The sequence below is a fragment of the Schistocerca nitens genome, chromosome 1 (genome assembly GCF_023898315.1).
Source record: "Schistocerca nitens isolate TAMUIC-IGC-003100 chromosome 1, iqSchNite1.1, whole genome shotgun sequence".
NCBI lineage: Eukaryota > Metazoa > Arthropoda > Insecta > Orthoptera > Acrididae > Schistocerca > Schistocerca nitens.
The window spans coordinates 1075067459-1075083536 of NC_064614.1; positions in this window are offsets into that span (position 1 = coordinate 1075067459).

Sequence of the window (16078 nt, forward strand, 5' to 3'; positions counted from 1 at the left end):
TGTGAACAGTGCGTAGATAGAATGAGATTTCCACTCTACAGCGGAGTGTGCACTGATACGAAACTTCCTGTCAGATTAAAACTGTGTGCTGGACCGAGACTCTAACTCGGGACCTTTGCCTTCCGCGGGCAAGTGCTCTACCATCTGAGCTTCCCCAAGCACGACTCACGCCCCGTCCTCACAGCTTCACTTCTGCCAGTACCTCGTCTCCTACCTTCCAAACTTTACAGAAGCTCTCCTGCGTAGATATGTTGCGGAATGTAACTACAAATAGAAAATTAATCACTATTGGATGCCAAACGTGAAGAGTGGAAGATTAATCTTTAACGTACTACGACAAGGAGGCTTTTAGTGACAGTGCGCATGGTTACAAGAACGGAGATGGATATAGGCCTATCTTCGCAAAATGGACCAGCCTATTACTCGCCTTCAGCGACTTGATAAGCCACAGAAAACGTAAATCTCAATTGCTGGACGAGGATTTATGTTTGCATCATTCCAAATGAGAGGTCATTTCTTAACCACCGTGACACCTCGGTCAGTCGTTGCTAAAGTTTTATCAAAAAGCTTATTAGGAAATAGACAAAAGTTTTATCTTCTCATATGTTTCGCATGAGAAGAGAAGGAACATATGTATCAAGTCATTTCAAAAATTTTCGAGGCAGGATTAACAACTAATGGAAGTTGAGATCGTGATTTTAATGCTTCAGTCGTTCTATACTGTCACCCACTACTTGAGTGTAACAGAACGTTCACACGACCAAATGAAACTGTCAGGATAGTTTTTCTTTGGGATCTTGTTCAACTCAAGCGTCACATTGGCTTGAAGGTTGGTTATGTCGTCAAAGTGTAGACCCTTCATGTAAATTCCTGCATTTTGTCCTTTAGGTTGGATGATCTGGGGGAGGGGACCAAACAGCAAGGTCATTGGTCCCAGCGGATTAGGAAAGGGGAGGAAGTCAGCCGTGCCATTTCAAAGGAACCATCTCGGCATTTGCCTGAAGCGATTTAGGGAAATTACTGAAAACGTAAATTAGCATGGTGGACGCGGATTTGGACCGTCGTCACCCCAAATGTGAGTCCAGTGTGCTAACCACTGCGCCACGTCGTTCGGTTTGTCGTTTTGTAACAGGTTCTCACTGACATATTTCTCCAAAATTAATTGTCCGCATTTTGCATTTGAATGCAGTTGCGGCAGGCACTTATGTGTCGCCGCGCGGGATTTGCCGAGTGGTCTTAGGGGCTGCAGTCATGGACTGTGCGGCTGGTCCCGGTGGAGGTTCGAGTCCTCCCTCGGGCATGGGTGTGTGTGTTTGTCCTTAGGATAATTTAGCCCTAAGTATGTGTAAGCTTAGGGACTGATGACCTTCGCAGTTAAGTCCCATAAGATTTCACACACATTTGAACATTTATGTGTCGTTGTTTTTGTCCGGGAGTCGAGGTGTGTAGGACAAACTTTCACACTCTTTTCTCTCTTTCAAAAAATTCTTGATGATGCATTCAACTCTTGATTTAGAGATGTGGCGCTTGCAAATTTGTAACATAACAACGTTGACACGCTGGGTAACACTGTCTTTTCACAACTAAATGGTTCAAATGGCTCTGAGCACTATGGGACTCAACTGCTGTGGTCATAAGTCCCCTAGAACTTAGAACTACTTAAACCTAACTAACCTAAGGACAGCACACAACACCCAGCCATCACGAGGCAGAGAAAATCCCTGACCCCGCCGGGAATCGAACCCGGGAACCCGGGCGTGGGAAGCGAGAACGCTACCGCACGACCACGAGATGCGGGCTTTTCACAACTGACTGATCGAATGCACATCTGTTGTTACTTCAAGTTGCTACCGTACTAACTGCACTGACGCCGTTTGTACGCCAAGAATAAAATCAGTCTCATAACGTTTTGGATGGGCGGTGTACTTTCTATTACCTGTCTTACACTTTTCGTAAGTTAACATTATGCACGGGCAGAATGGTCGTCAGCAGATGCAGGGAGGAACTAAATATTCAATTGGATTGTCACACATCAGTAAATTGATAAGCATAATCCATATCAATGAACTACAACACATTGTTAGTCGCAATATTCCCTGATCGGTTCTGCAGTATAACAATCGCCAGTGCTTACGTATTGGACGTTCTCTCTCTCACGTTACCTCAGTGTTTCTCCATCTCCCTCTCTATTGCAGCCGTAAATTATAAAGTTATTACAAGCCGGAGATTCTCGGCGTTGATACACAATGTTGCTTTGCTTTAATTAATCTGATATATCGCCGAACGCTTAAAATAGACTTACGACGTTCACCTCTGTTATCAGTTGTGAGTTAGGGGAAGCGCCTCATCCCTGCGCCGCAGTCGCGATTCCGACCACCCCGCACACCGGGTGCTTTTCCTATCCCTTGCCCTACGACCCCCACCCCTTCATCACCCCACCCCCTTCTCCCCTATCCTTCCTTACGACACCCTGCTCCTCCTCCGCGAGACTAAACGGCGATTGTAATCTGCAAGTGGCTCTGCATGACCGCTTCCTGGGAACATTAATGAGATTGATAGACTCGAGATATTCATATTTCATGGCGCCCGGAGGCGGGGGAGGCTGGAGGGAATGGAGTGTGCAACTGCGTGGCATCGGTTCAAGGAAGTAAGCCGTTTCTTGGCGGTTTGCTGGAGCGCGAGCCAAATCCTGCAGTATATACCGCTGCGGCGCGGCGAGGGCACGCCAAGTTGGTTGCGCAGCGGCTGGCGGATCGCAGCCGGCGCAACTTGGGCCGCGCGCATTAGAGGTCCGTGGTCACTCGGCTGCAGACGCTCGGTGCGGCGCAAGAAGCGACGGTCGGCCGATCGGCCGAACGAGGCCGACGAGCAGCTTAATGACCACCGTGTTAATAGTGGTGGAAACAGTACAGGCGACGCAGATTTTATGGGAGAGCAGCTGAAACACTGCAATCGACAATGTCCTCAATAGTCGACGTTTAGCAAGAAAGAATGTCAAAACGCTTTTCCGCAGTATACTATGTTTGGGGGTGTAAGTACAGATAATTTTATTGGTGACTGAGGACAGTGTACTGAACAGCATTACATTAGTGTTTACTTCATCTGCAGACGTGCGGTCAAAGGCGCGTTGCCACGGTTCGCGCGGTTCGAGTCCTCCCTGAGGCATGGGTGTGTGTGTTGTTGTTAGTGTAAACCTATGGACCGATGACCTTAGCAGTTTAGTCCTAAAATTTCCAAAATTTATTTCATTTTCAGTCTAGTCATTATAACCCTTAGGAACAAGTTAGTTAGTATCTCTAAGTACAATAAAGCTTATTTTCCCCTGAGCAGCAGGTCACATGCTGAAGTGTGGAAATGTGGACGCAAAGCGGGTAGTCTATATTGACAACTGTAGTCCAGTTAGTGAGGCAGGTACGACCTTGCACACAACATCAGGTAGTAAATTTTGTGTCGTGCTTGCAGGACGACCGTAGTCACAATGAAAAAACAAATAATACACATTGTAGTGGGTACATAGGCTATTAAGGTACCAATGATCACAATATCGGCGCGTGTACCCCTAATACCCCGTATTGTAACCGGTTTTATAGCATCACTGGGCGCCTATTGGAAACTGATCTCTATATTAGTTTATCTGCGTGGATGTCTTCTGCCCGTTCTCTTGTGAAGGGCAAAAATGTGATTAACGCGTCACAAGCACACAAATGATAGGCGAAATGTTAATGAAAATTTTCTTGTTTAAATTATGTGAATTGCAGTTTTTATCGATATTGTGAACCAATATGAAAATTTTATTATAATGTTGCAGAAGTTTACGTGACAGGGGGGAGCTCGCAGTTTTTTATGAACTGAGAAATAGTTGAGTACATTCCACGGATGCTAATCGACGCCCACGGCACCGAATCTGACAGCCCTGAGGAGAACTGACTCATTACATAAAATAAATAACTTTTTTATAGTTATCACTTAGGATTAGTTTCTTTAAGCACAGTTGAGTTTTTGTACTTTGAACATTGCAGCACAGTCCGCAATCGTGATAATCTAATATGTAAGAAACTCTCAGCCTCGATTGCGGTAGTGAAACCAACCTTTACCTAGGTTTCAGCCCAAATAATTCAGCCTTCTTCAGAAGATATAGTCTAATCTATAATTTGTCTAAGAGGGCATGGTCTAGAAATAAAATTAAAACAGCCTGAATATGCGTAGTCACATTTTATAAACCGTATTTTTAATCCCGTTGTGCATGTCAGAGCTCCTGAGAGAACAGAGAGTGAAAGAGCAGGCGTTCTGTGTTTTCTCAGGAAGCCTGACACACACCACTGGATAACGGCCTGGCGGCCGAAACAGGTTATGGTTTGTAAAATAAAAATAAAAGTGCAACTGGTGCTGGCACTGTATTTAGAAAATTTGTATTGAGAGCAAGTTATACCTCAGCGTAGGTGACTGTTGTTTGTAAGTCCAGCTTCCACCAAAACATCGGAGTGCATTCACAATCGCGAGCTGCGTTGCGAAGTCTCCGACAGTTGTGTAGTATGTTGCCGCCCCTTTTCGCCAGATAAGGAGCTTTTGCGCTGTCAGATGGCGTTCCCCCCGCACTGGCGGCATCAATCAGGCCGTGATGAAAGGATTCGTCGGGACACGTGGCGCGGCCCCGACGTTTTTCGGATGTTTACCGGCTCGAGCGGTCCCACAATGGCGGCCGCTTGCTCCGCCGGAGAACGAAGGTAATGTTTCATCCCGCTGTGTGCGGGGCGGAGGCGGGTACGGGCCGGGCCAAACATCTAACGAGCGGCCCCAATACTTCACCTGTCACGGCGCCTGCGCCCTTCCATCAATGTCCGGGTCATCAATCGTGCGCGCCCGCCAGCGCCGGCGCGTCCAGAAATATTTCTTCAGAAATGTAGCGCGTGCCACACGGGTGCCAGAGGCTGATTGATGAATATTGATTATAGCTTTGTCCTGCTTCTGGAGCAGGGTCAGCCGTGCAGCAGCGTGGATGCCGCAGTGAACAACTCGGCCTGAAGTGGACTTCCCTTGCAGGGGATCTACTGTTGCTGTTGTTGTTGTTTTTGTCGTGATCCTCAGTTCGAAGTCTGGTTTGATGTAGCTCTCCATGCTAGTCTACTCTGTGAAGTCCTATTTATCTCTCTGAATTACTGCAGACTATATCCATTTGAATTTGCCATCCGAAGATTGCAGGTTCGAGTCCTCTCACGGTCGCCAAATGTAATATTTGTTGTTGGATCTGAAATTTAAAAAACCTCTCTCACACCGGCCTGATTTAGCTTCACTGATCAGAATAGTAAAAAACATGCGTATATTAAATGAATTTTCATTCACAAAGCAGGCTTATCACATTCACACAGATCAATACTGTTCTATCCTGATTAAATTGAGCTTAACTTAAATTCCATAAGGCAGTGAAGCAATTTCGAAGTCTCGGTGCGACGAAAATTGTCAGTCGATCTCCTGAAGACATTTGTGATAATTATTAACTTTCGGTGATCACATGGGGAAGACCGGAGATCTGCTGGTAAGACCGTGTTAGCCCATTTATTGAAAGTAATAAACTGGATCTCTTGAGCGTACAAAACGGCAGGTTCGTCCAGTGTAAATCAGACGCTCCCCACTGATCCCGCGCAACACAGCGAAGTAAGCAGACTCTGTCAATAATAATCAGTTAAATAATACGCGAACACACTTACTTTAGTTTAGTTCATGTATTAAATTCCTTCTCATACAGAATCTCATAAAGATGGCGACTAGCTCAACAATACGTACATATACAACATCGTTCTTTCACGGCTAATCGGCAAGATCTCCATCATTCTTTTCATAAGAGAAAACATAGATAGCAGAGAAGCTATTCCATGGAGTAAATGCACGCTCAAAGGAATAAATAATAGGGCTTGAAACTACTTTGCATTGATAATCATCGTACATTAAAGTTTAGGAATCGAGATATGTACTGGGTTATATAATTAATAAAAATTTCTAAAAATATCGCGGAGAGACCGCTGCAAGAGACATTACATAGTGAAGCCTAGCTCTCCCTCTACAAAGCTTACCCTTTCTCACTCACTTTTCAGCTACTGCTTCCCGTCCATATGCGTCGAGTCTCATAGTGGATCTACTACGCTGATAAACCAAAACATTAAGACCACAGCCCCTTGCGAGAATGATTGCCAGCTCGTTTCGTTACGTACACGTGAGACCGTAAGGCAATTATGCAAGAAGACAGTAACAAATGGAGAACCTTTGCAGTTCAGATACGGTTCGCAAGTTGGGAAATCCAATGACATAAACGACTTTGACAAACAGCGGATGTTATGGCCGGCGCCTGGGAACAAAAATAATGGGAAATGCGAAGCTGGTTGGCTGTTCGCATGCTTTTGTCAAGAGCATCTGTCGAAAGTGGCTGAAGGACGATCGAAGCACGAGTAGGCGACCAGGTATTGTATGGCCAAGCCTCATGAAAGAAAGTGGAGCTTGGAGATTTACCTTGCCGCGAGGGATTAGCCGAACGGTGTGAGGCGCTGCAGTCATGGACTGTGCGACTGGTCCCGGCGGAAGTTCGAGTCCTCCCTCGGGCATTCGTGTGTGTGTTTGCCCTTAGGATAATTTAGGTTAAGTAATGTGTAAGCTTAGGGACTGATGAACTTAGCAGTTAAGTCCCATAAGGTTTCACACACAGTTGAACAGTTGAGACTTACCGTCTCTGTAAAGCAGGATAAGCCTCTGTGTGTGACATTTATGATGGCAGAATATAGTACCGGTTCAGTGGCGTTTCGGACTACATCGTTCAGCACACCGTTTTGAACATAGAAATCTGCGGTAGGTGACTAATAATTGTTCCCACGTCGATCCAACGACATCGTCACTTACATTTGCAGTAGGCACTACATCAATGAGATTGGACCGTGGATGAATGCGAACGGGCAGCCCTGCTCGATGAATCACGTTTCTAGTGATACTACACTCCTGGACATTGAAATAAGAACACCGTGAATTCATTGTCCCAGGAAGGGGAAACTTTATTGACACATTCCTGGGGTCAGATACATCACATGATCACACTGACAGAACCACAGGCACATAGACACAGGCAACAGAGCATGCACAATGTCGGCACTAGTACAGTGTATATCCACCTTTCGCAGCAATGCAGGCTGCTATTCTCCCATGGAGACGATCGTAGAGATGCGGGATGTAGTCCTGTGGAACGGCTTGCCATGCCATTTCCACCTGGCGCCTCAGTTGGACCAGCGTTCGTGCTGGACGTGCAGACCGCGTGAGACGACGCTTCATCCAGTCCCAACCATGCTCAGTGGGGGACAGATCCGGAGATCTTGCTGGCCAGGGTAGTTGACTTACCCCTTCTAGAGCACGTTGGGTGGCACGGGATACATGCGGACGTGCATTGTCCTGTTGGAACAACAAGTTCCCTTGCCGGTCTAGGAATGGTAGAACGATGGGTTCGATGACGGTTTGGATGTACCGTGCACTATTCAGTGTCCCCTCGACGATCACCAGTGGTGTACGGCCAGTGTAGGAGATCGCTCCCCACACCATGATGCCGGGTGTTGGCCCTGTGTGCCTCGGTCGTATGCAGTCCTGATTGTGGCGCTCACCTGCACGGCGCCAAACACGCATACGACCATCATTGGCACCAAGGCAGAAGCGACTCTCATCGCTGAAGACGACACGTCTCCATTCGTCCCTCCATTCACGCCTGTCGCGACACCACTGGAGGCGGGCTGCACGATGTTGGGGCGTGAGCGGAAGACGGCCTATCGGTGTGCGGGACCGTAGCCCAGCTTCATGGAGACGGTTGCGAATGGTCCTCGCCGATACCCCAGGAGCAACAGTGTCCCTAATTTGCTGGGAAGTGGCGGTGCGGTCCCCTACGGCACTGCGTAGAATCCTACGGTCTTGGCGTGCATCCGTGCGTCGCTGCGGTCCGGTCCCAGGTCGACGGGCAAGTGCACCCTCCGCCGACCACTGGCGACAACATCGATGTACTGTGGAGACCTCACGCCCCACGTGTTGAGCAATTCGGCGGTACGTCCACCCGGCCTCCCGCATGCCCACTATACGCCCTCGCTCAAAGTCCGTCAACTGCACATACGGTTCACGTCCACGCTGTCGCGGCATGCTACCAGTGTTAAAGACTGCGATGGAGCTCCGTATGCCACGGCAAACTGGCTGACACTGACGGCGGCGGTGCACAAATGCTGCGCAGCTAGCGCCATTCGACGGCCAACACCGCGGTTCCTGGTGTGTCCGCTGTGCCGTGCGTGTGATCATTGCTTGTACAGCCCTCTCGCAGTGTCCGGAGCAAGTATGGTGGGTCTGACACACCGGTGTCAATGTGTTCTTTTTTCCATTTCCAGGAGTGTAGGTTGATAGCCGTGTCCACCTACGCCGTAATACAGGTGAACTGTTGATGGAAACATGCCCTTGGCCCGCACTCAGGGGACATTATTGTGCTAAGAGGACATTCACCTGGGCATCCATGGGACCTGTGTAATAATTGAAGGGACTACGACATCTTTCGTAATCCGACGGCGATGGCATCTTACAGCTAGGAAACTGTCCGTGTGACAGGGCCTGAATCATGCTACATAGGAATGAGAAGCGTAATAGCCAAGTAACATTGATTAAGTGGACACCATATTCGTCTTCTCTGAACCCAACGGTACAAATCTAAGGTGCTTTCGGCACCAGCTCCGCGCTAATAATCCACCGTCTCATAGTTTAGTGATCCGTGGAGAGATTCCTGGTGCCTCATTCCTCCGGAAACTTGCCACAGACTTGTCGAACCCATACCTCGGAGAATCGCTGCTGTATTGCGTTCCGAATGTGGACCAGTACAGTATTAATCTGACGGTCGCAATATTTCACCTCTTCAGTTAATGTTTGCGAAAACTTCGTCACTGACCATATCAAGGATGTACCGATGGTAACAAATCAATAGATAGCTTTTGACAATACGATTATCTTGGGTGTCCACAGCCTTTTGGGTAAAAATTGAGATGCCAGTAAAACCAAACAGTTATGTGAAAGGGAATCGGGAATGGGTATTTCAAGAAAGTATGAGGCCTCGAATTTGTATAGCTGGTGAGACATCGATCTGTAAACTGCTTATGTTTCATAATAAGCAGTTGCCTCTCACATCGACCTTGGTGCCGCTACCTTTATAGAGTGTACAATAGTTTGTGGTATTGAAAGCAATCTGTTTCATCCCTTTTTATCCCCTCTCATGTCTTTTTATCACTGACGTAATTTTATTTTGTAGCTTCTTATTCCCATTGGCCTCTAGCATATTCGTCACTGGTGTACTGAGATCTATGAAGCGACAGAACCACATTGCGATGAGATAATTCCGGGGCGTGTTCCAGGAGTATGCCTAGCTAACACGCGCCCACTAGGGCGTACTTCTCTATTTACTCATTCCAATAACATTGCGTTGCCGTCATTTGGACACCCGATGCACATTTTGTATTACTGTTAATCTTGACACAGTAAAAGCGTATATTGTGTTTACCTTTATGCCATATCGCCACCAGTTTCCTTAAAAACATCTACTAATGCTCCAAGATGGACAGTACAATTGTAAGTCACTCGACTGTTCCTTTTTCTTTTATTTTTAATTTGTTGCAGTCACGTAGACCTAAGACGCATCTCGCTATATATATATAGCACTATCTGTTTAATGGACACATGTTACACATGTACCAATTGGTGTACTGTTAACCCATTTACTATGCTAGGCTTTCACGTATCCACAACATACCTTTTTTCCGTCTTTGATTATACTGTGCATGTAATGTAAATCAAAGACAATTTAATGAAGTAAGTATCTCAGATAAGATTAGCACAAGTAACAATGGTAATCGCATAACAACCCACCATCGATGTTTCAGACTGTTCACGATAAAGTTTAGCATGACTGTAGGTTGATGACAGAATTTCACTCGTTATCGGAGTATGCAGGCCTGCATTAAATGTATGGTGCAGCGGAGTGTACTGGCGGAAAATCCGAATGAGTGTATGGTGTATGGAGAAAAGCCTCAGAAAAGGCGCCTTCGTAACAGGAAGGTATTGGTCGCTACGAGAAATGCGCCGTTGGAGCAACAGAGCTTTCCAATGTTTTCTACAGTGCACTGCTCACAGAGCAAAATCTGAGTGGTCTTGGATCGAATGCGAGAAGATCCATCAGTAAGAAGCCGCCAATTTCCAAACGAAATACACTTCGAAGAGAGTAGTCGAAGGTATTGGTGACACAGCATTTTGGCTCTATCACAGGCAACCTACGAGAACAATGAAGACAAATGATTTTTAGTTCTGTCAGTGCATTATGCTGTAGTGGACGTAAGCGGTTGTATGTCTTCGCTGTGAAAAGCTCTTGCGAGAAAGTGTTCGCTATGAAGTGTTTAAGGGGTACTTTGGTGTCAGCAGAAGCCTAAATATCTATTTCTGATTGCAAATCCGTACAGAGTTTAGGGTCCTCCACCATCTACACTGAAGAACCAAAGAAACGTGTACACCTGCCTTATACCGTGTAGGGCCGTTGCGAGCATGCAGAAGTACCCCATCACGACGTGGCACGGATTCGAATAATTCATGAAGTAGTGGTGAAGGGAAATGACACCATGAATCCTGCAGCGCTGTCCATAAATCCACAAGAGTACGAGGGGGTAGAGATTTCTGAACAGCACGTTACAAGGCATCCCGGATATGTTCAGTGATGTTCATGTCTCGGGAGTTTGGCGGACAGCGAAAGTGTTTAAACTCAGAAGAGTTTTCCTGGGTCGACTCTGTAGCATTTATGAACGCGCGGAGTGTCGCATTGTCCTACTGGAATTGCCCAAGTCCGTCGGAATGATCAATGGACATGAATGGATGCAGGTGATAAGACAGGATGGTTACGTACGTGTCACCTGTCAGAGACGCATCTAGATGAACCAGGCGTCCCACATCAAAGTGTTTCCAGTCATCAACAGTCCAATGTCGGTGTTGATGGGTGCAGACGAGATGTAGAACTTTATGTTGTGCAGTCATCAAGGGTACACGAGTGGGTCTTCGGCTCCGACAGCCCATATCGACGATGTTTCATTGAATGGTTCGCACGCTGACACTTGTTGACGGACCAACAGGGAAATCTACAGCATGGGTTGCGCTTCTGTCACGTTCAACGATTCTGTTCAGTCATCATTGGTCCCGTTCTGGCAAGATCTTTTTCCGGCTGCAGTGATGTCGGAGATTTGATATTTTACCGGATTCGTGATATTCACGGTACACTCGTGAAATGCTCGTACAGGAAAATCCCCACTTCATCTCTACGTCGGAGATGCTGTGTCCCATCGATCGTGCGCCGACTGCAACACCACATTCAGACTCACTTAAATCTTGATAACCTGTCATTGTTCAAATGGTTCAAATGGCTCTGAGCACTAAGCGACTTAACTGCTGAGGTCATCAGTCCACTAGAACATAGAATTACGTAAACCTAACTAAGGTAAGGACACCATACACATCCATGCCCGAGGCAGGATTCGAACCTGCGACCGTAGCGGTCGCGCGGTTCCAGACTGTAGCGCCTAGAACCGCTTGGCCACACTGACCTGCCATTGCAGCAGCAGCAACTGATCTAACAACTGCGCCAGACACTTGTCTTATATAGGCGTTGCCGACCATAGGTGATGAAATTCGTTGAGGAAAATCTTCTCGTGCTTTAAGATGAATTTTAAACTGTTACTATTTCCGAAAATCATTGTGTCCTGTGGACTGTACAACAGTCCTTCAATATATCAAAAGAAACTCACTTTTTTTAGACCAACAACATTTTTAAGCATGTCAAGTTCAATGATGATTCCTTTCGCTAATAATACCATTCACAAGCCATCCTGCGAAACAGATGTAAATAAAATTAGGTGAAATAATTTATATAGATACACGATAGATTACGATTTAGTATGGGAAAGCATCATACAACCATTAGGAACCAATGCAAATATCATTAGTCTCACAAAAATAACTTTAAAAACAAATTGTTACTGTTACCCTTATATGTCAATTTTATGTGATAGACGTATGACAAACTATTACAAAAACTAAAATCAACTGACAAAGGTAACTTGTAAATTACTATTGCACATCTACAGAAATGCGGAAATATAGAAAATATGAAACTAATACAGGCACTTTACAAATTGATGTCTGTACAGTTCTGAAGATAGTCATAACTGACGAATTGCCTGTCAGTCATGTTTTGCTGATATGAATCCGTTACAAGTCTGAAAATTCGGAGTGGGGTCGCCAGCACTTTTCTCGCTCGATGGTTATAAACCAGCAACAATTATCACCACGAAAATTCTTTTTTAGGTGTGCCACCACTTTAAGACGTGCTCCAGTAATTTCGGGGGTCATATAAAACCACACTGCGCTGACTTTTGCGGTCTACGGCTTCTCCTGCTGGCTTGTTCCTCAGATCATTGAGGGATGCAGGTGACTAACTATTCATTTAACTGATGGGAGGAACAGTGTGCACTCAGCAGTAGCCATTTTGTCCTACGCTCCCGGGGTTTTTCGCTCTATATTTACCTTTTATGATTATTATTCACATCCACATAATTATTTACACATCGGTAATCAATTCTTGCCTCACTAACTTGGCTTTTATAACCTGGCAGAAACATAGATTGGTCACACTCAACTACTTCTTCGTCAAGATTTAAGTCGATATCGAAAAGAAGTCAAACACCAGCCTAACTACCATGTGTCTTTATGTCATAACAACGACACTTACAGTTACATTTACAGGTCTTACTTTATTTGCAATCGATTTATGTGTAACGTCGACCATCGTCAGGTTCCTGAATACAGTAAACACATTTTTTTGCCATAATTATATTGATAATAATGCAGCATCATACTTGTGATGACTTCCCATGGGTTCACAACACCAGACAGTATTCCCATGTAGAGATAAAAAATAAAAATTTTTTTTTAGTAAGGATAAAATTAATGATTCACAACTAAGGTCCACAGGGGCAGAAATTAGCTTCAATAGTTGAAAACAAATAAAAGGTCTCCTTGATAGATAATTGATAATGAGCAATTGCCTCCTGTAGTTCGTGTCAATTATACTAAGACTTTGAAGCATTTATGTCCAGGTCAGACTTCAGTCAGTGGAGAGTGTTTAATAGCACAATTATGTAACGTTATACACATGTATGCGAGCGATTTGGCCACCTGGAGCTGGTATGTGGGGAGGTGGATTTGCTTGGGTGGCTGGGAACTAGCTGTGTGCCCAAGGGCCGAGGGCACGTCTCGCTAGGCGAGTCAGGTACAAAGACGAGCAGCATGGCTGCATGTGGGTAAATCCCACTACAGACAGTTAGGGTGACGTGAGCACGCTTAAGAGGACAGACAATGCTCCAAGAAATGGCAGTGTGTCAGATAATTTTAAAGATGGCCAAGTTACGGCTCTCTGAGATTCGTCAATAATTCACAGTCAAATATTAAAGACAATCGGAACACTTCAGTGACCTCAGAGAAATGAGGTGCATCCAATGAAACAACAATATTTTCAATATCGTTGAAACTACGGAAGTTATTATTTACAGCAGCTAAACATATTCAAGATGAACCTCAGAATTAACAACTTTTAAATGCTTCATGCGATTTCAGCGAACAGTGTCTCAGATGAGAGCATTGCGCTAAAGATATCATCCCTGCAAGCTGCATATCTGCATCGATTTTATTTCTTTATTTACGGCGTCTTTTATACCTTTTTCATGACAAAAATGGTTCAAATGGCTCTGAACACTATGGGACTTAACATCTGAGGTCATCAGTCCCCTAGAACTTAGAACTACTTAAACCTAACTAACCTAAGGATATCACACACATCCATGCCCGAGGCAGGATTCGAACCTGCGACCGTAGCGGTCGCGCGGCTCCAGACTGAAGCGCCTAGAACCGCTCGGCCACCCCAGCCGACTTTTCATAACACAAATGTTTGTCAGAACATGTTATTCTCCTCAACGATACAGAAAATCAATGCCGTATCCATACCTCACATTTTGTCACACTTGTGTATTTATTTAATGGAGAGTTTACTATTTTGTCAGATACTTTATTGAAATGTTGATTGCAAGTGCTCTCAAAAACTCATGGGAATTTAAGAAGTGGTCAGTCACGTATGTTAGCTGAAACCGCTATTAAAAGAAGTCCCAGAAGATGTCTCTACCAAACAGTTATAAATAATTGTTTAAACGATATTTAGCAAAAGTCTGTTGACATATAACATGAGCGCATTTGCGAAAGAGTACTGGTTCATGTATTTAGGAAGAATTGTTTATTTATAATTTATTGTACTTGGTCTGAGGGTGACCGAATGTTTATAACATTTCTTTGTTTAAATATCTTTGTAATATATTACTTTAATTCTTGAAGTGGTCAGATTGAGTCAAATCATGTCTGTAGAACATAAAAACGATGTATATTTAGTAGAATGGCCTCCAGACACTGGAAATGCGGACAGTAGTGGAACACTACAGCAGTCAGATAGAGACTGAGACTGCTTGAGTGAAGAGATCAAGGGAGTGGCTCTGGACACTTAACTATGAGACCTCTCAGTGGTAACGCGTTGTGTCGGACATAGACTATGGGTGGTGAACGGCCCTTACAATACTCCAAATTTGAAGGGACTTGGTACTTCGAGAGATCTGAATCTGCTTCAGTCTCTTTTACCCCCTTGTAATAAAGAAATAAGGACAGAGAGAGTACGAGTTACTATTCTTTGTATGGCATGTATTAATTTGTGAATCATCATCTTGAACTCTGAACTGCTTTGAGCTGATGAATATTTCGTGTATTCTGATCACGAAATGATCTTAGTTTTCGCAAGTCTTCGATGACTGTTAAGTGTGGGGATACTTCTATAGTTCTTGTGTGCTTGACGTAACTTTAACGCATTTAAAAAGGGTATTTTCTGTCTGTATTATACTTGATTATCGTGGGACCATTTTCCATTTATGTCCGTTTTTGAATAAACATTATTCAACCTAATTATCTGTCATCTACATCAGTTACAGACGGTAAAATAGGACTCTTTTTGTTAGGTTATACATTTATCTTATACTTTATTTTTCTGTGTATTTTTTAAGCTGCAATTCTAGCCAATGCGTAGACTACTTGACTGGAGCTTTACGTTATTAGCTGCAGCGAGTTAGATGCTGAGCGTGATAGCAGACATGCTATGACTGCGTCGATCTATTCCTATTAAACAGAGCCGTGCATAGCCCAACTACCTACGGTGTGAGCAACATCTGGAAAAGTCACAACTGGTTTGCTCGTATGGGATGCTATCCAGAAGAGCAACTACTCGGCAGAAAACTGTTAGGTAGCGTGGCAGGTCTTAAATCCAGACGTACCCACTCTGGGTCGACAGTATACTTGAACAGAATCTCAAAAGTTAATAACAGTTAGCGACTACCAAGTCTTGATGTCCAAAGCTCTCGGAAGGCCAGTGCCGAAGAGGCCGAGGCAGTAGAGGACGGCTGACAGCTAGTTGCGGCTGCAGAGGCGTAACTTTCAGGTTGGTACGGCTGGTGGTACTGCTAACTCCATGGCTGGATGGCTGCCTGAACACCACTCCGTTTGATGGATATAGTTCGGTCGACTGCAGAACGTTTCACAGTTTGTAATAAACTGCCTGCACTGGCATTCATCTAAATGTGTATTTATTGTTATCGGATGCCGAATATACAACATGCTCATTGTGATTCAATGAGAGCAGTCCCCTTTGTTCACTGACTGTGACGTGTTACAGTTATATAGGGCAGTCGTATGGGTGAAATGGAGTAGCACATTGTAAATAGCTGTGCGTAATCTATTAAGTTTATGAAATAATTTTACTACCTTTTGCTCCATTTCGGCAGCACTCTGCCATCATAGGTGCGTTACAATTATATGTGCATTAAACTCAAGTGTGATCAGGATTATTTGTTCACTGTGGCAGTCAGTATATGAAACGAAATTTAACCCTGTTGAAACATCCCCTTTGAAT